Source organism: Pezoporus wallicus, unplaced genomic scaffold, assembly GCF_028554395.1.
Source record: "Pezoporus wallicus isolate ANWC-B61680 ecotype Strahan unplaced genomic scaffold, APGP_CSIRO_Pwel_v1 contig_4191, whole genome shotgun sequence".
Classification (NCBI taxonomy): Eukaryota; Metazoa; Chordata; class Aves; order Psittaciformes; family Psittacidae; genus Pezoporus; species Pezoporus wallicus.
This window is the reverse complement of record NW_026641383.1, coordinates 5,084,529-5,109,174: the sequence shown is the minus strand read 5'-3', so window position 1 is coordinate 5,109,174 and position 24,646 is coordinate 5,084,529.

Sequence of the window (24,646 nt, the reverse complement as noted above, 5' to 3'; positions counted from 1 at the left end):
ATATAGGATATGGAATAGTTAGGGTTGGACCTTAAGGTCATCTGGTTCCAACCCCCTTGCCATGAGCAAGGACACCACACTCTAAAATGTGTAGAGAATGAGTTTATTGTTAGAGCTATCATGAAGCTAAAAAGAAGGCTTTCTAAGTGTAGGTTGATGAGGAAACTCTTAATAGTCCTTTAAAAAACAATGCTTTTTTGAGTATGAAGGTTTTAAGACAAAAATTAAACCCGATGTTTTTCATATATATATTCTTTGCTTCCCTAATTGTGGCTGGGATATGAGTGTATTCTGGGAAGGGTACCTCTCTCCATTAGACCTGTTAGATAAATGACACTTCATTTTGACCTCAGTAGATGTTTTTCACATGGTTACTTACTGTCACATGCAAAAATCTCATATTCCATAAAGGATTCCTAGCTGAACCAGCTCTGGAGGACACTGGTGAATGTCACGGACCCTGGGGAAGTGTGGAGAAAGGGAAATGTGAAGAAACAACCCAGAGCATAGAAATTGGGATCAGTCAAAAGGGTTGTTCTGTTTTCAGTGGAGCCAGCCTGGGTTTTTCGTGTCAGGCAGACTGAGATCAGAGCTTTTCCCTTTCATTTCAAGATACATATGGGTGGTTTTCAGGCCTTGTTTCTACAGTGTCAAGTCTGAGATAGAAAGCTGCCAAGCCTCCACCCCTTGCAAACCAAAGATCTCCTATTGTCTTGAACTTGAAAATCCTGGCTAATTTTAACTTAGAGAGAAAATTTATTGACTTATATAAACAATGGCAAGTAGAGGCCCCCAGAAGAAAACTGCTTGAGAACATGCTTTATTTTAGGTCCAAATGTTAGTTCTGTTGCAGTTAATGTGATCACTTAACTGTTTAAAGTGAAGTACAGTCAAGTGTTCTTTGGTATCAGAGCCTTAAGTGCCTCAAGGAGCATGGTTAGGGCACTTGTGGACCACTGTCATGAATTTTGCCAGCCTAGGAGGAGTTCATGAACACAGAGGAGATGTTTAAAGCTCAGTTTAGATACTCACACACATTTGATTACTTTCTCCTGAAGGCACAACTGAAGAGGGATGTGTTTTTCTTTGTGTGCACACGAAGTGCTGCTGAAATTCTTGGCTCTACATGAGTGATTTTATTAAAATCAAGTATAATATAGCTTAGCAAAATTGTTTCTTAATTATTAAAGCAATTAGAGGGATCTAAGAGAGAACTTATTCCCACTGGGCTAAGCCTGCGTATAAAGCCTCCCTTTCAGCTTCCTATTTCAGTCGCTCCATATTCTTATAAAATGCCTACTAATGACCCTCTAAGCTGAGACAAACACAGAAAGAGAGAAGTGCTATCAGAATAAAATGTTGAAATACCACTGACATACAGTTAGATTGGTGATACACTCCTGAAATAGCTTTAAGCTGATACAACCATAGTAGAAGTCCTTTCTTCCACTCACAGAAGAGACCTGGAGAGGGAATTGATACAGCTGAAAGCCAACCAGTAATACCAACACCAGGTGGGTGCAGGAGATGGACAGAAGAGCCAAAGTCCAGCTGGAAGATCTAATCCCTTCTTTTAGTGGCTGCTTGTTCTTTTCTCAGCTAAAAGCATCAGTAGAGCCCCGCTGCAAAGATTTACCCAAGTTCAGCTCTTCTTTTGTGTGTGCAAACTCTATTGCAGGCGTTAGCCTTGTAGGCTTTAAAGAGAAATCACACTGGTCACCTCCATCTCTGCCAACAAATATTTCCTCATTTACTTCAAGAGACCTCACCTGGAGTATTGTGTGTAGTTCTGGTGTCCTCAACATAAAAAGGACATGGAACTGTTGGAACAAGTCCAGAGAAGGGCCACGAGGATGATCAGGAGACTGGAGCACCTCCCGTATGAAGACGGGCTGAGGAAGTTGGGACTGTTCAGCCTGGACAAGAGAAGGCTGCATGGAGACCTCATAGCAGCCTTCCAGTATCTGAAGGGGGCCTATAGGGATGTTGTGGAGGGACTCTTCATTAGGGACTGTAGTGATAGGACAATGGGTAACGGGTTAAAACTTAAACAGGGGAAGTTTAGATTGGATATAAGGAAGAAGTTCTTTCCTGTAAGGGTGGTGAGGCACTGGAATGGGTTGTCCAAGGAAGTTTGTGAATGCTCCATCCGTGGCAGTGTTCAAGGCCAGGTTGGACAGAGCCTTGGGTGACATGGTTTAGTGTGAGGTGTCCCTGCCCACGGCAGGGGGGTTGGAACTGGATGATCTTAAGGTCCTTTCCAACCCTAACTATTCTATGATTCTATTTCGTAACAGCCAGCATCCAACTGTAGACTTTGGCCATCAGCTGATTTAGCAGCTCTCCTTAATAAGTGCATCCAACACACCTGCTCTGCCACAGAAGCACTTTACTTGCCCAGACACAGTGGGGCTGTGGAATAGTTGCAGTTGTGATAAAGCCCCCAAAGGGTCCTGTAAAACTAATGGGGTCAAGAGGGTGTTGCCCCGTGCAGGTACCACCATTCCCAGTGTTGTCATTTGTTTCTGTTTAAGCATTATGTTTAGACTAGTAGCAATTGCTGTAGTTCAATCACTAAAATGTACCTGTGATTAATAATTGCTACAATATAAGATGTGTAAAGTTTTACCACTGTGTCCTAGAGGGCTTGTAACAAGAATGACCAGTTTAAAGCTGAAGCCAGGAATGTGGTAATGAGTCCGTATAATGGAAATGTTAATTAAAACACTCTTAAGAAGAGAGAGAGGGGAGGGGAAAGCTTTGTGCCCCATGTTACCATGTGATATCCCTGTGCCCATTCACAGGAAAAGAGGAAGCAGGGAAAAAAAGGTGTTTGTACTTAAGCTAAAGGCAGCGCCTCTGAGCGGGTTTAAAAGCCGTCTTTAATGATCACAGCCTGATGAGCTCCCAGTATGTCTCTACACATCACCCTACAAACGCCCCAGGGAAAGCCAGCCCCAAGTGACTGGGAGGGGGCAATTAGACAAACCCACACGCTGAGATGCAAGAACGGCTAAAGAGGATCATTATTGTTAAGGATCTAAATAATGCATCTGCTTCTTGTCTCCCTTGGTCCTGTTATTGCAGGTCTGTGCTTTCTAAGTACATCTTTTCGTGCCTAAGACTTGCAGCAGCAGTGACTTTGAGTAATCTGACACAGGGCATTGTGTCCGCTTCAGCCCTGGGTGACCATATTGTACGCATGCAGCCCAACACCCTCATGATCTCTCCAAGATGTATTAGATGTGCCTCCCTGAGCTGCACTGGTGAGCCTAGGAGTCTGTGTGTAAGGATCCCTATAAAAGAGGGGCTTGTGGACGTCTGGCATTCATCAGAAAAGCCCTTTGGATTATAGGGGAAGTGCCCTAAGCCCAGGGAGCCTGAAGAAGCTTGTAAACGCTGCCGTCATGTTCTCGATCCAGTTTTACCCTTGCAGGAGACACTGGGAAAAGGGACAAAATGATTCCAAACACTAGAGAAGAGCAGAATCTATCACAGAAATTCTTAGTAACCTATGGAGGTGCGAGGTGTCTTCCGAGATAGAAGGGCACACGAGAGTCTTGTGTTTGACTGGAGAGATCACCTCTGAACTTCAGTTGCCAGAATTCAAAGCATTCAAGGCCTTTCCAAACATACTTGCTTCTCAGATTGGAAGAGTTGCCCTCACCAGACATGGAGGTGCTTGGAAAAATACTGAAGCTGACATTTAATTTTGAATGTGTCCTGGTATTTTTCCCTTTTTCTTCTTGTTTTCTTCTACTTTTTTGGTTTTCTATTTTTCAGGGGGATGAAGGGGGAATTACTTCCTTTAACCATATTTAATAGGTTTAATAAATGCTTATTTTTTGAGCGGGTTCTAGGATACTTCAGCATTGGTGCACTTTATTCAAACCTAACTTAAATCCCAGCTCAAACCTACTTGAGACCAAATGGACTCAGACATACAGTCCAGCAGCTATCTACACATTGCAGATGAGTTTTCTCCTTCACATGGTGGGCATTGATTTCACAAAATCCTGAAACAGAGTTTAACAGATGTGCTAATGACCAGCTGCAGTTGATTTCAATATGCACCTAAAGCTAACTGTGTAGTTAAATGCTTGGCTACATCATGACCTGTATAAATGATTCATTTAATTATTTTCCAGTTAAAAGAACTCCTAAGTTTTTCGTGATAGGTTGCAGTTGTGTCTGCAAGTAACTGCTGTGAATCCAACCCTTACATTATCTAAGGCAGGCAGTAGCTGCTTATCTCCTGCCTCTCCCTGTAACATCTGGACCGGTTTCTGGTAATATCATGCTAAAGGAGGGTGAGAAACCTGAAGAATTAAATTAATGGGAAGTTATAGAAGTTTCCTGGACCGTAGTTCGGTGCCAGATGGTGACTCATGTTGGTGAGAAGCAACAACAACAATAGTAATTATGGATGCATCCCAAGCCAGGAATTAAAATCAATGCAACCAGGTTTACATTCTCAGATGAGCTTTTGCTAAATGATTTGGAACCGAATATGGGCTGCTCGAAAGGAAAAGCAGAAAGTGTTTCAAAACTACATGAAGTACAATTCTCCTCCACCCCAAAATAACATGATAGGGTGTGAGGGGGGTATGGGGTTCAGTCCTTTGTTCTCTTTTGCTGAATAGGATTCTGTAAGCCAGTAATTCAAAGGAACCTGAAAGCATTTCCTGGGACAAATACTGTTCATGTTGTTCATCTTGGAGAATAAAACTTTTACTGGTTTATGCTTTTGTTTGCTGATTATCTGTTAGAGTACATGCACTTGAGTGGAGGAAAATAGCCCAAATCCCACAGATACAAACTCATTTAAAAATAAGAGGCTTATGTCAAATTTTAGTTAATTCTTATTCCCTGCCTTAAAACCACTGCATTTCCCATTGAAGCATGTAACAGTTCAGCTGAAGCACAGGTGAGATGGTTATAGTGTTTGCTATGTAATTTTATAGTATTGCTATTAAACAGTATCTTCTGTTTTGTATTAAAAAGAATATTTTGCATTTCTACTTTTACTATAAAACAGTGAACTTTTGCCATCTTTGCATCTCATTATAGGAGCAACATTGGATTTCCTTTCCAGTCAGGTTGCTAATACTGTTCAGGAGTCGGAGGCTATACAAATAAAAGGTGCAGTGGGGCTGGATTATCATTCTGCATTCACATGTTCATTCTTGAAAAGGAGGAAATTGCATTACATTAGAATTTCATCTTGATTTTTGGCAGAGACCCACGCTCTAGATAATCAGCAGGAATACAGGCAACAGGCAAGTTGGGGCCTGTAACACAGGGGGGTTTCCTCCTAATTTCCCAGTCTGCTGGTCTTGCAGTAATTACACGCTGATTTATCTTCAGGGAGGAGACTGTATATGTGCCTTCTTTATATAACTACTAAACCTTGGCCAAACATCTTAATTAGGCCTTCATTTTGCCTTGAAGAATTGGGAATTAGCTTTATGGTGTCCTTCCCTTAAAGCTTGCTCTGTGATGTTGTGATCTCTTTCAGTTTGCCACAGGTTTTGCAGCATTTCAGCTTTATTTGCTCTGTTTGTGTGTGTATGTGTATGGTGATGCACTGTGGGTCAGGTCACGATCCAGCTGAATTCTGTGATAGATTTGGCTCAGTGAGTAACAGTTTAGCTCAGTTATAGAAGGAAAAGAGCTCTTTGGAAAAAAATCAGTTCACATCATTCCACTGAATATACCGTTACATTATTATTGTTTTCTCTACTCTTTCACTGGCTCAAGTTTTGGATTATTACATTTACTACATCTGAGAAAGGATGTAACATGGAGCAATCTGGGCTCTGGAGGAGGATGTGAGTGAGGAAGTATGTAAGTAAACATTGCTTCCCAAAGTTTGGACAGAGCACTTTTCAATTCTACTTTATAAATATGGATTTTTCAATCCATACCATGTCAGTCCATTAACTGGAATGAGTGAAAAAGGGAACAATCAGGCCAAGATTTGCTGTGGAGAAACTGTATTACCAAACGTATATAAAGATCCCGTAAAAATTGCTCTCTGGCTTCTCCTCTTTATCGTATCTTTCAATGTGATATCATGGGATTTGCAAAGGTGCCATGTCACAAAATAAAAAGCTTTTGTTGATTAAAAAGAGGCAATCTCTAACATGACTGGGTTAAAGCTGAGGATTTTTGTGGTCTGGATTCCAGGTGAGAAACCTTTGCACTTCACATAATTTTGGTGATACAGAGCAACACACATTTGATGTTACAAACTGTCATCTCTTCTCAGCCTCTACATGCCAACAAGTTTGTAAGCATCATATTTCAAGGTTTAACAGTATGTTAATCTTTAAACTTGCTGCTTTGACTAAAGTCTTCTAAATCTTTGCATTGTAATACACTGATTGCAATCGGACTAATGTGAGTATAGAAGTACACAAGCCTGAATTTCTTCCTTCCATAGGATTTGCTGTCACTGCCATATGTTGTTTGCGTTCCATTTAATTTCCCTATATAAAAGGTCTTGGACTAGTCTGATGGCCTTACTGTTAGTACAGATACGGAAATAGGTGGGTCAGTGTCAGGTTGCTCAGCAGTTCCTGAATTCTGATCCCAGCTATAGCAACAACTGCCTAAGAGCTTTGGACAATTAATTTAAAACTAATTGATGCTCTCCTTAAATGAACAATCTCATTTAATAATACAGGTCTGACTGCAAGAATAAATGTCAGGAGAATTTCTTTCTGAAGCAGAAAGACTGTGTTAAGAATCTCCTTGCATACCCCCACAGTAATGCAAGTATTAGAAGTGCCCTAACAGCGTTTTGCTTGGGTTTTAGAGTTGTGTTTATGAATTTCCCCACATTAAGGTATAGTAAACTGAAATGTTTTGTGCTAAAGAATCAAATTGTACAGCACAGTGCTTTTGGATCTGGGGGTAGCACCCACTGCAGTAATGGTGCCAGAGCATATTACCAAACTATAACATCATAAGCCAGCGTAGCCTCAAAGTGTATCCAGAGCAATTCACAGCACATTATTACTGTAGGGGATGTTTCAGGCTTGATATATTCCCGGGACTGTGTAGAAACAGGCTGTGATGGAGAGTTAAAAGCTCGATTAGAGCTCCTGTAGACCCTGACATTATTGCTCATCACCTCCAGGGAGGTGTCAGTTGAGAGGAGAATAAGGCTGGGTATGGAATAAGACTGGATCAGAGACTGCTGGCATGGGGATGGCAACTGAAATGGCATTTGTTGCTGACTTTGTGATAGCAGGAGGGCAGGAGAATGAAGCTTTTAGGACCTTCACAAAATTTGAAAGGCAGGGAGGAAAATTACTTGGGCATCACTTGAATGATAATAGAGAGAAGCAGAAGGGAACTAAATTATAGGGAAGTGAAGAGGAAACTAGTTTCAAGAAGAAAAGGCATTTTTGGCTGTGGCACAAGTAGCCAGCAGGACACAGAGGATGGGAAGCTCAGCTAATGATTCCTGATTCCTCCTTTCCAGGGCATTTCCGCTGGCATTTTTGGGGGTTACATATAAGCCAAATTCCATTGTGACAAATTTATATCCCTCGATCTGCTATAGCCTTAATGAATAATGCACCTGTCTTTAGGGGTGTGCTACTGGAGCTGTCAGCAGCTACGGTGGTGTTTTTTTCACTCACCTGGCTGAACTTCAGCTCATGTCATAGAATCATAGAATAGTTTGGGTTGGAAAGGACCTTAAGATCATCCAGTTCCAACCCCCCTGCCGTGGGCAGGGACACCTCACACTAAACCATGTCACCCAAGGCCTTATCCGGCCTGGTCTTGAACACTGCCAGGGATGGAGCATTCACAACCTCCCTGGGCAACCCATGCCAGTGCCTCACCACCCTTACAGTAAAGAACTTCTTCCTTATATCCAATCTAAACTTCCCCTGTTTAAGTTTTAACCCGTTACCCCTTGTCCTATCACTACAGTCCCTAATGAAGAGTCCCTCCCCAGCATCCCTATAGGCCCCCTTCAGATACTGGAAGGCTGCTATGAGGTCTCCACGCAGCCTTCTCTTCTCCAGGCTGAACAGCCCCAACTTCCTCAGCCTGTCTTCATACGGGAGGAGCTCCAGTCCCCTGATCATCCTCGTGGCCTCCTCTGGACTTGTTCCAACAGTTCCATGTCCTTTTTATGTTGAGGACACCAGAACTGCACACAATACTCCAGGTGAGGTCTCAGGAGAGCAGAGTAGAGGGGCAGGATCACCTCCTTCGACCTGCTGGTCACGCTCTTTTTGATGCAGCCCAGGATACGGTTGCTTTCTGGGCTGCAAGAGCACACTGCCTGGCCATGATCATTTTCTCATCAACCAACACCCCCAAGTCCTTCTCCGCAGGGCTGCTCTGAATCTCTTCTTTGCCCAACCTGTAGCCGTGCCTGGGATTGCTCCGACCCAGCTGTAGGACCTTGCACTTGTTATGTGGAGGAAAGATTTTAAGTCTTTCCTGTTCCCTACATATTATATTTGCCATATGGCAAATCAATCACAGATGGTGGCTGACTAATGGAGACATATACATCCATTATTCATATTTCTTTAAGGTTGTTTCATGGTTTAATCATTTGGTCTTCAGCACTGTCTCTCTCTACCTGTCCTTAAGGTGTGTAAGTTACTGACATTCTTCTGTCTGTCATGGGCTTATGGACCAAAGTTTCCTGTCTTCAGTGCCATACAGTCTCTAATTATCCTCCAGACCACTGTGGAGAGCACGTGAAATGGGAACAATCTCTGTACGTATTAAAACATACACCCTTGCCTACGCACAAAGCATAAGATTCTGGCCGGTTCTGCAGTGGTTCATGCCAGCATACAGGGCTGCCTGGCAGAAGCAGCTGCTACAACGAGCTATGACTTCTCAGACTAGTAACGTCAGAGGCAGGGTCATGGCCAGGACACCAGGTAATGGTGCTGGTTCACCATGTTAACCTCAAGAACTCCAACAAACTGAGAGTAGTCTGCAAACAGGAGGGGAAGGTAAAACCAGCACTGCCTGCCCTTAACTGTGGGGTGACTGCACCTCATAGGCAAATAGCCAAACGCAGACACTGTGTCTCACTTAAGTAATTTGGTGTAGTCATAAAGTGTATCATTAAATTGTAAACATCTGCTTATTAGCATGGTAGAAGGCATAAGTAACAGTTACTTGAGAACTTCATAAAATGCATTTCACAGGAAGAGGGAAAAGGCCTGGTAAAGTTTCTTCATTCTTGCCAGAGCTTCCAGGTCTCTAACAGATGAAGGTATCTTATGTTCCATTCCTAATAAGAGTCTGGCAGATCAACCTACCTACTAGATGCAACCCGAACCTGTAAGTCTATCACCCATACACCACCAAGGGAAAACAGTGTTATAAATCTCATAACCCTTTTGATAGTTATCTAATAAGGCAGGTTACTAAATACCACAGGAAGGATGGCTAACGCGAGCGAGATCCACCAAGCTGCCCCAGTGGATGTCACTTTTATGCAGGGGGAGCTTGTTCTTTAGCAGAAGACACTGTAGGGAACGGTGTTCTCATAAATTGAGCAGCTAAGTGTTGAGTAATTCACCTATAAACAGAAAGCAATTAGTAAATATCTGATCAGGGGTAATTAACAATAAAGCAGGGCTACATTGTTTGACTAAATTCTTCAGAGAAACACTCAGCTCAGGCTTTTCAAAACCATCTGAATGTATTTTAATTTGACAAAATGATTCCATTTGAAGTTAGAGCTCCTGGCATCTTTTGAAGAGGCTAAAAACATGTGGGTATGAGTGCTTCAAGTAGAATACCCTGCACGGGTTCCCAAATTGCTTTCAGCAATGTTCCTCAAAAAAGGGTTCTTAAGAGAAATGAAGGATGAAAGGGATGCTGCCAGCATGGATATGTAATTGGGTAGCAAAGAAGAAACAGCAGATTGGTATAAATGGGCCTTCTCATGGAGAAGGTGTATAGTGAGGTTCTGCAGGGGTCTGTTCTGGAGAGATGAGGTGACAAAGTTTGGTGATGTTATAAAGTTATATTGATAAGGAAGAGGAAGGACTATGTAGAACTGGAGAATGTTCTTAGAGCAGCAAGTGACTGGTCAGGAAAGTGACAGATGAAATTCAGTGCAGATAAATGTGAAATGGTACCCACAGGGAGATGCAGCACAAATGAAATGGTGGGCTTTGAGATGGCCAGAGCAAGCCCTGGGGGTTATGACAGCTAGTTCCATCAGCACATCAGCTCAGTGCTCGGCTGCGCTCAGAAAAGCAAATCAAATGAAAGGAATGGAGTACAAACCAGAAAACATCAGTTTGCCATCGATTTAGCTGCAGCAACTCTTAAGAGTATAGCAGAACAAATGAGATTAGAGAAAGGCAGCACATACGATGAATGTTTTGGAAGAGTTTCCATGTAAGGAAGGACTCAGTAAACCAGTGCTCCTCTGCTTGGAAATTGTGCATATTGGAGGGGGCAGTCTGGGGAGCTCCTTGCCAAAGGGTGCTGTAAATGCAAAAAGTTTCCTTGAACTCAAGAGCAGATTGAACAAATATTTGCAAGACAGATCCTTTGGGGATTACCACATTGAAAAATAACAACAGGATCAAAAAATCACCTGAGTTGAAAATACTGGAAAACAGGAACACAGTTTCGGGTTTTCACAAAGCTCATAAAGGCTTTCTCATTACAGAGAAACTGGGAAAAATTGCTGTAAGGCAAACACAGTGTTTTCTCCTGCTTTGTTTTTGCTTTGCTTTGTTTTGCTTTGCTTTGTTTTACAGCATTTTAAAACTTATAAATAAAACTAATTTTGTTTTGAGATTCAGTTTTCATTTTGAAAATGGGCAGCGCTGATTTATTTTCTCCTTCAAAAGCAAGACGTTGCCCAGGAGTTGAAAGGCATGAGGAAATCATTAGAAGCAAAGCCTGCAGGACCTTCTGAAGGTGCAGTTTGGTAGCAGGGTGTCTTTGTGTCTGAGTGATGGAAATGGATGTTAGGAATTCCCCAAGGTGCCCATGGGTATTCTAGTTGCTGACCAGGACCTGCTTGAATTGAGGACATGCTCCCATTCCGTGTCACCCGTTCTTGGGCAGAACATTCTTTAGCACACCTTCTTTTCTTCTGAACGTTTCTTTCACTAAGGTTACACCTGCATCAGGGGTTACCTGTGTGTCTGTGGGGCACGTGGATGATGGAAAACGGCACTGCCGCATCCCAGCGGTGGATGCGGCACAGGAGCCCCATCTCTGCCGCTATGGGGTAACCTTAGGGACATCATTTTGTTCCTGTATCATTCTCTGACTGCACTCCCAGCAGGCTCCAGGACTTGACTGCAATTTGTACATCTTAGGGTGTAAGCAATCAGTTATTGTTATAGTCAAAATATTCAATATGTAGATAATGACAGGCGACTTGAACTCCCTTAGCCAGGCTTTCTCACAAGGAGTTGGAAAACCTCTTCCCTATCCATTAGTTTTTTTAGTCACAGCAACTAATCTTGTGACACTGTGCTTAGGATTTATCCCAACAGGAAGGAGGTCTTTAGAAGCACTAATAAAAGAAGGAGCAAAGGTAATGCCTTTTGCAAACAAATATTTTATAGCAATCATGTAATTTTTCCTTTTAAAAATCGATTTTGAATCATGGAAACCCAGAAATGTATGTGTGAATAATTGGCTAGACCTACCCCATGTCTGTGGATTGTGTGTGGCCCCCACAGCCTGAATTTAAGAGGCAGGAAAAGGAATTATGATGCCTGGTCTAGCTGCCCACTGCACCAGTCCTCCATTACATGGCTTGGGTACCTTGATTTCCTCATCTGTATCATTGTGCTGATTAAACTCCCTTTCTTCTACCTCCTGCCTCATCAGTTTAGCCTGTGGTCTGTTTAGGATAATGACTGTCTCAGTATGTCCTTGCGCAGAAGGCTTCACTCCTGACTGGGAACTTGGGGCATAACAGGGAATATAACATTATGTAAATAGTGAAGTCAGGAAAAAGACTTTATTGCAGTCCTGATTCTACCCTAGAGGTTTTTTCCTTGGCTGAGATTTGATGAAAGCATTATCATCTGTGTTACACGGACCTCCAGAGCTTTACAGTAGCTGAATCCAGTGGGGAAATAAATTATAGAATAATAACAAATCCTGACACTGCAGCACTAATAGAGGCAAACCCATTGATAGTGTCAGTAGGAGTTTTTCAGCGTGCCTGTGCTTCGGAGCAAAGTTTAAATCGCCTGATGGTAGTGGTCTCCTTTCAGAGCTCTGTAAATTAGCAGCAAGTTACCTGTGAATCACGCCTGGCATTCACATCACCGCATCCCGGCCCAAAAGATCGCGGCGCTCGCTGTCAAGGGAAATAGCTGGCTTCTGAAGTTACAGCAATGCAGTAATTTAGAAGGGAAGCTGAGCTCACAAAAGCTCGAGCTAATTTTCAGGCCTGGCTGTCATTCATCAAGGGTGCGTTCCCACACAAAGCCCGGCCAACAAAGGGATCCTTGCACTGCCGTGCGCCGCATTCCCCTGCCTCCCCCTTCTCACCGTGGAAAAGATGCCTCTTTGTGCTGGAGATAAGTGAAGAAGGAGGATTTACAGCAGTAAGCTATACCAGGGACATCTCAACTGTAATTAAATCCTTTTATTCACCTTTTCTCCAATGCGGACCCTATTAGTAGCCCAACGGCACATACTGTTAAATAGTATTAAAATATATTTGAATAGTGGTCTGGTTTAAATGGAAATCTACCAAATATAAGGAGCTTGGCTTGATTTCTTTCCCATGCAGAAAAAGAAGCCTCATTGTGGCTGAGGTTAAAGGGAGGTCTTAACTAGTCAGGATTGCATCTGGAAAGGCTTTTCAGCTCTGCCTGGCTTAAAACCCCACAGCTCCAGCGTGCAAATGTTCTCGCCTGCACGCTGAGCGCCTTGGTGTCAAAGGGTTTCCCTACCAAGGGGTCAACTTCCCAACCCCAAGGGCCTGGTGGGTTCTGCCGTGCAGCGTGTCCAAGCGAGGAGGCTGATGGTTCTGTGCGTGCCCAGCCACTGTTCCAGCTTGCTGCCAAGTTGCTGTCACGAAATCCCTCAATGGGGATTTCACCATCTCTTTAAAACACCTACCTTAGTTTGCCTGCAGTGTGTTAGAGTCCATTAGGGATCGAGGTGAACTCCTTGGTTTCAGTTGCGAAAATGGACTTAAAAATCTTTAGAGTGCCCTCCTGGTCTTTGAATCTGTGACTCCAGCAATAATTAAAGATCAGTTTTGCCGTGGAGCTGGTGGTTTACTCTGGGAGAGGCTGTGGCTTTGGGGGAACAGCAGGTTCTCTTTCTACCTTTTCTAAATTGCCTTTAATTACAAAACTCACTAAGTAGCCAGCAACAGTGAAATCCCCAGGAGTTCCAAATAGTTGCCATGTGTCTTTTTCTCACACTTGCAGAGATGTAGAATGTCTGCCAAAGACATGCAACAATAAAGAAGCTTAAATATATTAAATGAAATAAAATGCCAACAAAGCTTACAGTGCCCTCTCCTCTCTAGCCCTACCGTTTTATCTGTTTTTCTCCCTCTCCTGACTCATTCTACCTTCACACTTTTCTGTTGGCAATTGTCCTTTATTTTCTCTCTCTCATTTCTTTTTCCTCCTTTTGGGAGGACAATTAGGCAATCGGTGGGAGCCCAGCCTGCTGTCTGCACAGTGTTCTTTGATGTTGCTGTGTCTTTTCATATATACATGCATACTCTTTACTTTTCATTCACCGCTTCTTTCCCATACCTCCCTTCACTCTTGTCCATCACACCTCCATCTTCCATGCTTCACTTCTGCATATCTTGTATTGCCTTCATTGCTTTCCCCTCCAGCTATTTCAAACTGCTAAACTCAATGATGGCTACATACCGGGTACGTAAGAGTGTGGTTGCTACGTTTGCACATGCATTTATTGGAGTCATCTAGTTGAAAACCATGTGTGTTTCTGTGTGTGCTCAGCTGTAACTGATTGGCTTTGATTTCTAGGCCTTGCTATGCTGTGCGTACTCCCATCCATGCTTAGTTATATGCAATTACTGTGGTGACATGGGAAGTTGTGGTAATTGTGCAGTATACAGATGACTCATTAGTTCTGCAATTATGCATTTTCCTGAAGAGTTACTGGGGATGGTGGCCTGATAATAGTTTGGCAGTCTGAAATCTGACCTTTGCTTGTTTATCATTTTACTATGAATAGCTTGAAAAGGGAGGCCAATCAGTTCTTTTCAGCGCTGAAAATGAAGCATTTTTGCTCAGCTTGAGTGACCATCAGTGATGGTTACAGCTGCCCTGCAGAGCAGCTTCACATGAGCACACAGATAAGGGTGCTGGATGCCGCCACAGTTCAGAAAGGTATGTGTGCCTCCCTCAGAGCACTTGAGTTTGTCCCATTGAAGTCAATGGAGCTATTTCTGTTATTAAAGATGAGGAGTGACTTAAGTACCTTACTGAATGGTGGCACGTAATGGGGCTGACAGATTTTCTTCCTGAAACAGTAAGCTTTCTTACACTACAGCTGTTGCTGGATATGAAATCACACTTTTTCCGACATATCCTTAGAGAAAGAGATTAGGAGTTGTATGTGTTTACCTTCCCAGCTGTTACTTTACAACAGTTGTTTGAGCCAGGAGAATAAAAGCTCAATACCAAAGGTTTCTGAGCCTGTCATCCAGTTTTCCCATATCATCTGCCTGAGTGCATCTCCTAGCTTCTCTGTGAGAGCAGGAGGGGAGAGATCAGTCAGGTTACGGTGGCTGCAAAGTGAAGAACAGACCTGCGCAAGGATGCTTCTTGATCAAAAGGATGCAGTGATGAAATAGGAGACGACGTTGAAGTCTGGAGAGGTGGTGCAGACACCGGTAGCCAGATGGGAACACAGCTAAATACCCCACTTAATGCAAGTGTTTGTTGCTCAACTGATAAGAAGGGAAAAGGGAAAACAACTGCATGCTGTAATCTTCAGGCACAATTAAGTTATATTATTAAGGAGCTCCAGCCAGCCTGGTCCAGCGTGTGATTTCAGACTGCAAAGTTAGGACAGACACAGCAGCTTTAGTGAGAAAGTGGAAAATCAAGTTTGCAAATTGTACCGGATCGAAAGAAAAGCAAACAAACCCAAGTCATTCTTCAAAACTTTTCTTTGCCCTCCTCTGAAATGGAGAGGTGAGGACATGATAAAGGCTCATTTCAAGCGAGTTTCCATCTGATAGGGAAGTTCAGGATTAAGGACAGATTACTGCTTTCTCTGAGCTGGGCTTGCTTGCAGAATACAGTGCTCAACGTTTACAGGTCTGACAGTTTCTGGGCAGGGATTTTTGGAAGGTTTATCTCCTTGCTTTGAGCGTACACAGTGATTTGAGGCTGGCTTTGGTTGGAGATTTCATGCTCTCTCTTGTGATAAAGGGTCAATATATTAGTGGCATAAGCCTATGTTTAAAAATTAATGAAGAAAATCATGCTTTTCTTCCTGTTTTGGAAGGTTAAAGAGGCACACCTAGGGAACACCAACATCTACCTCCACCATGTTCTTTAATGCTGCTATGTCTTTTTGTACATACGTAGTATTCCTGTGTACTTTAAATAAGTTTAGGGCTTTTTTCCAAATTAACCTAAAATATTCCATTTTATTGGAATATTTTTTTCATCTGGCATGAAAAATAAGATACATTGACGTTATCAGAATCCCCTACAATTCATACTGTGGAAGAAAATGTCATTAGCATGAACTGTTTCATAATAGACCGAATTTAATGCCCTACTGGAATAGCTTCTAAGGTTTTCTAACCAGCTTTTATTAACTTATATCCATTAAGAAACGATCATGCTACACTTTTCCATGTTACAAAGCTTGCAGCAACTGGCAGCAATGAGGTGTTATTCCAGAATATAACTAATATGAAGGGAATGAACGGAAAGCAGAAACTTGAACATAATTTGCATACAGAAAAGATTTGGCAAACCAAACCCAGATTTATTTTTTGAGTATGGGGCTGGTTGCTATTATTCTTATTTATTTGTATATTAGCAGCATATAGAAACCTGGATGAGGGCCTTCAACAAAGCTCTCTTGTGGCAGCTCCACACCAGCTATGGAATGTTTCAAACTGGTGAGCGAGTTGGTGGAGAAAAATTCTACGATCCAGAGAAATGAGGACATCAGCAATTGCTGGCAATTATGTTAAGTGAGATACTGTACACTATTTTTCTCATTAACCTGTCTTCCAATTGCCAGAGGAACATCAGAAATAGCTTTACGAGATGTCTAGAGGTGAAAAGAAGCTGTGAACATAGATAAGAGAATAGAATCATAGAATAGTTAGGGTTGGAAAGGACCTAGTTCCAACCCTATTTCTCCAGTTCTAATAGTCATTGCTATAAATGACTACTACTATTTCTTAAGCTGCAGAAAGTCTTCAGTCTGTTGTACTCACGTGGGTAAAGCATACTGAAACTTTATATCTGTGCAAATAAGTGTGAATGGTGATCCATTGACCTCAGTTTTCCATTTCTGGTCATCTGGGTTTTGCGTCCAATGTGGATTCTGTATTTAGACAAGGAAAAATGATGTTTAGCAAATTCTCCCTATCCCTCGGGAAAATGATTCCTCCATAATTTCTCCATGTCTGTCCAACTGGAATGGTTTTTCTTAATGCTTCTTGTTTTTCTTTAATAGAATTTCTGAACAACAGGTTAATCTGTTTTTGTGAACATTTTACAAATCCCTACATACAAACATGAGGAATCAGGGGTTGATCTCAGAGGTCCTCTGTTACTGCTCTCATTCCTTCTTGGCTTTACAAGCTTTCCTGTCTTCTTAGCCTTTTCTCCATGAGTTTGATTCCATGCATCAGTGAGTTTTGACCAAAGATATTGGTGTTTTCCTTACTCACTTCTCCAGTGCAAGGTTGTACAAGCAAGCACTAGCTCTATTGAGCTAACTCCTTCCAGGCACCTGACTGCCTTACTGCACCTCTTTAAGACCAGGTCTGCCCAGATCTGTGACAGCACCTAAAGCTAGTGAGCAGGCTGCTCATTTCATAGAATAGTTAAGGCTGGAAAAGACGTTAAGATCATCCAGTTCCAACAAAATCCTTTGCTATTTCCAGCCTTTTTGCCCCTGCCTTCGTTCCCTCTTTTTAATAATTAATTATTTTGCTGAAAACAGCATAAGATGCTTTGTAAAATGAAAACCTATTGCCTTGCGTCTGCTATGATTCTGATTCGATGATTAGCCTGTCTGTGAATCACAAGGTACCGAGACAGTTTCATGGCAGATATATCTTCTCTCCCATCTTTATCCCCATGGATATGTACTAATCGTCTGGTTGTTGAAGCCCTGACTTTCTGGCTCCCCCAGTATCAACTGACAAAAGACACACATTAGCATTATCCCAGATTGTGTCTGTCACCCAAGGTCACGCAAGATAAGCCGCCAGCTGTCCGCTCCACCAAGGCACGGTACATTGGACATTAATTAAACTGTATTCAGTACGGTTCAGATCGATTCAGAATGCCAAGATGCCTCGGCTGAGTCGGGCAAAATGTATTAGCACAAATCGCCCTGCTGGTACAAAATGCATTACAGCAGCATCCAAGTATTTTCAGAATCCGAGCCATGAGGTTTAATAAATTAGAGGATAACCAGAGAATTGATTTGTGACATATTAGGGAAGGGACACAAGTGCCTAAAGGGGTAGGTATTTAACCAAGGGAATGCTCATTTTTGGGGGGGATGAAAACACCTGGTTCATAACAGCCAAAAGCTGAGCATCTCCGGATCGTGAGAAGTTGCTTAGTGATCTAGAAACTTGCAAAATAATTGTTATTTTCATGTCAGCTAACTAAAACCAAAAGCAAACTGCTGCCTTCTTTATTTATTGTTTTATATTCTTGTAAAGAATCACATTATTTTTATGCTTTTAAATCAACAGCAGGCATGGTAAGGGAAAAAAGGGATTATTTTTGCCAGGAAATGTCCTCTTTGCTGTGGAAATGCTTCAGTTTCTCCATGAAAATGGAATTTCCCTTCAGCAGTAATTTAGTAAAGAAATATGATGGATTTGTCCAGTAGCTGGAATTACAACACCTTCCATGCAAAAAGGTTTTTGGCATTAAGTTTTCACCACAGAAAGCTGAACAGAGTAAAACTTGCAGTTGTTCCTGACATAAACCCAACTTCCCAGTTCAAGGAAGGTTTAAGTGCTGGTTCCCATCAATCTATGTCATAGATTCTTCAGGGATTTAATTCTTTGGAAAAGGCACGTTTTTAACAGGTATCCGTTCTCTCTGTCCTCATTGCTAACAAACAACATATTGATGGGAATGCTCTGGCCGTCAGTACAAGGAGGATGTACCCTTCAGTACCCTTCCTGTACTAATAATTAATACCATTACAACTCCCCCTGAAAACTCCCAAGTAGTAATAAGTGACATACAAATGGTCCTTGTCCCCAAAAGGCACAGCAGGCTAAGAAGGCAGATAACAGGAAAAGGAAAGTATTGCTGTTATCAGTGTGTAGGAGGGAGGGGAAGAGGAATGCTGAAAGCTTCATTGGTTTGTCCTGAAGGCAAAACTGGCTGCAGGACCTGTATTACTAAGGTGCCACTTGTCTCTAGGGTTAGACCTCTTGTACTTGGCTCTGGATTTTCTAACACCATCAGTTCATCATCCTTAAGGAATAGCTATAATATGCTTTGTATTTTTCTCCTTTCTATTATTTGTATGCTTTGTATTATTCTACACTACCTCCCCTTGCTTTGCTGTCAGTCCCAATCCTCTTGACCTTTCTATGTCCTCCAGAGAAAAAACCCTCAGCTGAAGGAAGGAGCATTTTGGATATTTCCACACTAAAAAGCTTTCCTGAAACCAAGCACTCGTATGATGACGGTGTACTCTGCACATCCTGATGGCTTTACTCCCTGCCTCTTTCCCTGGCCTGTCCAGATGTCCCTACTTGCTGCTGTAAATGGAGGTTATTACTCCCACACTGACATCAGCCATTGATTGAAGTGTGGTTTTTCAAGCTGGAGGGAGGAGGAAATAGCGGAGTGCAATAAAGCCATAGTTCATTGTGTTAAAGCAGTGCGACATCTCACTAAGAACCAGGTGTGAGCTGAATGGACTGAATAATAGGCTCTGGTTAGCACTTTGTGAGCACTCTGCATAATAAAGTTAAGACAGGAGGCTGGCAATCAGTGCTGCACATTCATCTAACACAGCCACCTCAGGAAATCTAGGATGGAAGCATCAATAACGTGTCCAGAGTTAAGTCCACAACCCCTTCATTCCAATTTCATCTTTCACCATTCCAGTTTTTTCAAAGCAGTAAGATTTTCCTCTGAAGCAAATTGCACTGTAGGAGAAAGAAAGAAATCTGGATTTTTTTTTGTCTCCAAAATAATCTCATCTGCACTTTTTACATTACAGGAGTTTTCTTACATGAAAAAAGTGATGTTTCCTGAGTCTTTGGCACCTTTTTCATTCAGGAAGTTCAATGGGAACTTTAGCAGTCACACAGACATAAATGTGTATAAACATACAGTGTAACTGATTTTTTTCCACCCTAAACCACAAAAATATTAGCACTTTTCACCACTTCAGACCGAGTTTCAAGTGCTGCCATGGAAAGAGTGAGCCCCTGTTTACAGGAAGGAAATGAGCTTTGCTATAATTTTATCAAAACAGCAACCTGGGAATGCAGGCATCAATATTTGAGTGCCGATTTCCTTATTGGAAGTCATTACCTTTGATTTTCAGAAGGAATTGCTCCTCTTGTTATATCAGTGAGATGGGGGGGGGGCGCTTGTGGAGCCCAGCAGCTGTGGTGGGCAGCAAGAGCTGTGTGGTCCAGCTGATGAGCCCAGAAACCCTCCAAGCTTAGCAGCTCTGCAGGGCAGTGGAAGTTAGTGGACCCTAGCTCTGCCGAGCCCTTTAGATGTTAAGCTTGTAAAGCAGGCACGATGTATCCCTGTTTAGCATTTCAGTCCTTAAAGTTTTATGAATGCAAAGCTTGAAGGACGGAAGTTTTAAACTGGCTGAGGTCTCAGCTATTTTGCCATTATAAACGTACCCGTAGCTTAGTTCAGGCAGTGTAGCCCCCAATGAGTAGGTGAGGTCCTGAAATCCAGGCTGCTCACAAGAACTACTTGATGGCTTCAGTTGTTCTGTGTCTTTGCACCTTCTTTTTCAGCATAATCTCACATGAGAACCTGCTTCTGTGTGGGAGCAAGCTTAACTCTGACCTGCACTCACAACCTGCACAGTTTTACTGCTGGGATCTGCTTTCTGTGTTTGCTCGAGATAAGTATGTATTTGCTGATATTTGGAGGATATTGCAGAAGTAGGAATTTTAATAGGGGTTTTGGCAAGAACTAGAGTTAAGCTTCATGGGTGCAGTAAAGATGGCAAAGAATTTCTGTATGGTTCAGTTCTGGCCCAGACAGTTACTTTAGTACTGCTGCTCTTTCTTGCTTTAAAAATGGTTTAGTCACCTTTTTTTTTCATCTAATATTCAAATGCAAGTAATGAAAAAGAGAAAGTAGCATTTCCCCTGTTCTACTTCTCTACCATTAAAGAAGAATCGGGTTCCTTGTGAGCTCTGCAAGTCCCTGGTGGCATGTGTCAACCCTGTCTCTGTATTAGGTTTACTCATCTGTAAAAGCATGTTTACTTACTCTGATAATAAACCCACTGAGAGTCTTAAATCTTTGCTTAGTGCTTTGTGTCTCCAGTTCTTCATGTGTTATCCAGAGGGAGTCACCTTTCAGAGCAAGAAATGCCCTGCGTGATGGTGATGAGTTTTAAAGTGTCAACTTAATCATTTCCAGATTGCCACAGGAGGAGCATCCTGGAGCAAGGACTGAGTTTTGTATTTTCTATTTTTACTTAGCACTCTATGTAGCACAGAGCTGCCCAGAAAGCAGAACCTCGGGTTAGTAAGAAATAAACTATTATCAGCTGAAGCTGGGTGGCTGCTCATGAGTCGAAGTATGAGAAAGAAAAGGTCAGAATTAGTTCTTATTTCTTTTGTCCTAGAACTAAGCAGGCGCATTCATTCTCCTGTGTCTGGCACTCCTGGCCGTGGACTGTGGGATTTGTGACTGGAGCCACGATGTCACCCAGGCACTGATTCAGTCATCATTTGAGAGAATGCAGTCTTACCAAGTGATGCGAAGCTGATGACCAGCCCTGCCACAGTGCTGATACATGTGTCTGAGCAGCCAGCCGGTGGTACTTGCAAGTACTTATGTGAGATAGTGGCCAACACACATTTCTCCTTTTGAAATGCAGGCTCTGTTTTGTTGCCCCCCAGCACTATAAAGTATTTCACACTAAACAAATCAAATAAGAAGAATAAAGAATAAAAATAGAAGTGGAGTGTACATCTGCTCTACAACTGGGGTAGGCATGCATCTTAACTCTTCTGAACATCATACCATTGGCACAAGAGATAATGAATCTACTACAGCGAAACTGGATCAAATGGGAAACATAACATGCTTGCTTATACAATCACCCCTTTATAGACAGCAATTTCCAAGCAGTACAGCTGCTAGTAGTGAAATCTGATCATCCAACATTAACCTCATCACCTCAGTACAGGTATTTTACAGCCTCACTGGTCCTTGTCCCTTCAATAGCACCTACTCCTGTAGTCCATACATGTGCACACCTATCACCCAAGATACTCAAGTCAGACTTATAAAACTTCGCATCTGTTTTCATCTTACAACATATTGTAGCCATTCTCCCAACCCCTGTTTCTTTATCCAGCAATTCATGTACATATTCCCCTGTATATACTTGCCAAATCAGCCAGGGCCACGCTTATGCCTCTTCACAACCCCTTTGCTCAGTGTTTGTAACTTCTGCCCACACTTACCCGCTTACCCAGTGCACAGATTATCTTTAGTAGCAACTCCACTTGAATCTATCTTGAAGCAGTAATCCACTCTAGTTAATTAACAAAGGTAGAAGATTGCTACTTAAGTTTTCCTTCTGAGGACAACTCTTTTACTAGGCTAGATTTTGCTCTGTGGAGCTCACAAGCAGTTTCCAAAGCAAGCAGAAGATAGACATGCAAGCACATCCATGAACATCTGGTTTCTAAATGACATCTGAACTTGTGCTACCACTCAAATGCTTGGCTTTATCCTCTTCAGATCTGTGGGAAAACTCCTTGAGGTTTCAGTAAGAGTCAGATTAAAGCCTTGAATAAACATTGGGAATAGCCTGCCACTTCTGGTGTAGACACATCTCTTGATTTCAGTGACTGGCTTTGGATTAAGATACTTCTTGAGATAAAGGTGTCAGAATTGACAACCTTGTACTGGGCTGACTTGGCTGCCTTAAGCTGTAGCTATTCAATTCTAAGCACCAGGGTCAGTATAGGAAGACCTTAAGGGAATGCAGCCATCACTTCTGAATGACTTAAGTACAGATCAACTAATATTTTGAAGACACAACTAATAGTCATGTGGCAACCATTACAGTTGCCAGAGCTGCACCTCCTGGGGCAGCCCAGCACCAGTATCAGCGCTGACTGTGCAGAGCAGGGTCCTTCTGATGCCACAGTTTTGCTTCAAATGAGAATCAGGTTCCTTTTGCTTCTTGAGCCCAATGTGTCTACATGATAAATGGCTTTTTAGCAGGAAGTGAAGCCTCCCTTATGCTACGTTGGAAAGACTATTTGGGAAAATATTTTTGGCTGGGGTGTTTAAGGACATTATAGGATTTACAACACTTCTTTCCAACTTGTTGCAAGTTAAATGCCTGACTCTAGACACTGTTTTGAAAGTGAAACCTAACTACTTGTATCAAACCCTAGTGCAGGATAAAGATATAGGTACCCTCTAGCTTGGAACAGTGGTGCACAGAATTGGCTTTAAGCCTGGCCTAAGGAAACACCATTTAACTAAAAAAATCCTGGAAGCAGGGATTACCAAAACATTAAATTTCTAACTATACCTTCAAAAGAATTGACAATGGCATTTCCATAGGATAGGGACTGGCTTCAAGAGTATTTGGGTTAAAGTTTTCCCAAAGGAGCAGTTAAAAAGTTCGATGGTATAAATGAGAGCAAACTTCGAAACTGCTCTGATTTATAGGAGTACAAAATGGACTTGTCGTAGGTCCTGTTTGTAGAAAAGTAAAAGGTATAAGGTAACGCTACGACTTCCTTCATAACCTATGAAGGCCTCAGCTGGAAGCTTGGTCACTCCTACAAGCAAAGCCAAAGATGATGGAGCCCATATGAGCAAATGTGGCATTTCACAACACGGACTCAAGTTGATGCAGAGATTCAAATCCTGGTTTATTACCACCAAGCCCCTTTTATCCCCTTGTTTGGTACTTCCCCAACCTGCACATACATACAGCGTTCAATCTCATTGGCCCCTGTGAAACTCTCCAGGTAAATAGTCCAATCACGATGCTGCAGACCCTCTCACAGCCCCCATATCCTCTGGCCTCCAACTGAGATTCCCACCACACCTACATCCTGGCCCATCCTCCCAAGGCTTGCTTGTTTACCTTCCCTGTCCTTCAACCATCGCCCCACGGCTTGTCAAAGCCTCAGGGCTCATTCCCAAACTCTTTTTCATGCAGATCTTATCACCTTCACTCCCCACAGGCAAAAGGAGCTCCATGGGTGGCAGAGCTTAGGTCCTGAACAGCAGAAGATGTCTTAGCAAAGGGACTATTTTAACAGTATAACTTGGATCTATATGAAGAGCTGCTCGCACAGAGGCAGTGCTTAAAGATCTGATTTCTTTTTCCTCATATACCTACCCACTGTAGCATTTTATACAAACCCATGTAGTGTAGACCATGTGAGCAATGAGTCCTCTTCACTGACTTCAGCAGAGCTTTTTCGGGTGTACATAATCTCCATCACTGTAAGTTGGAGTGACTTCAGAAACAGTAATAGATTTGTTCCTCTCTTGCAAGGTTTGGAAGAGCTGCTGAGGTGGATCCATCTCATCCTTCAGTGATGTCAAAAAAAAGATAGAGTGAATCTTCTGTGATAGATCCTTGAGCATCTTCCACTTGGCAGGTCAGGGGATTGCTGAGACAGAGGTTGCATCCTAATAGTCATCAAAAATCTTATTTTCTGTGAATTTTCCACTTGAATCCTTTTGGGAATAATGGAGCATTTATAGAGTTTTCCAAGGTCACATGGAGGGTGGTTTCACAGACTTTAATAGAAGTTGCACTTTATTTCTCCCTAACTGCTCTGAGAGATTCATGTGAACACAGTCAGTTGCCCTTGAGTGATGCCTTTGCTTTTGATTTCAAAGTGTACATCTTCTGGCTATGTTGCTGGAAATCATTTATTTTACTGTCATAGATAGTATTTGGATTAATGTGTGTACCCAAGAAGGTGTCATTGCCTGCTGTGCTGCTAAAAACATCAGGCATGTGGTCTAAGTTTTCACTGGTTCCACTATTATAATAAGTGGGTAGAGCAACAGGTGCAGAGCAAGAGCAGTGATGAAATAGCTAAAACAGTCTTTTAAGAGCAGAAAAATTCTGCAAGACCTTACTGCTTAGTTTTAAACTTAAGTAAGTGTTTAAAAGTGAGCACTGCGACTGGTAAGAGAAAAAATAGCAAAAAGAAAGAGAAACAATA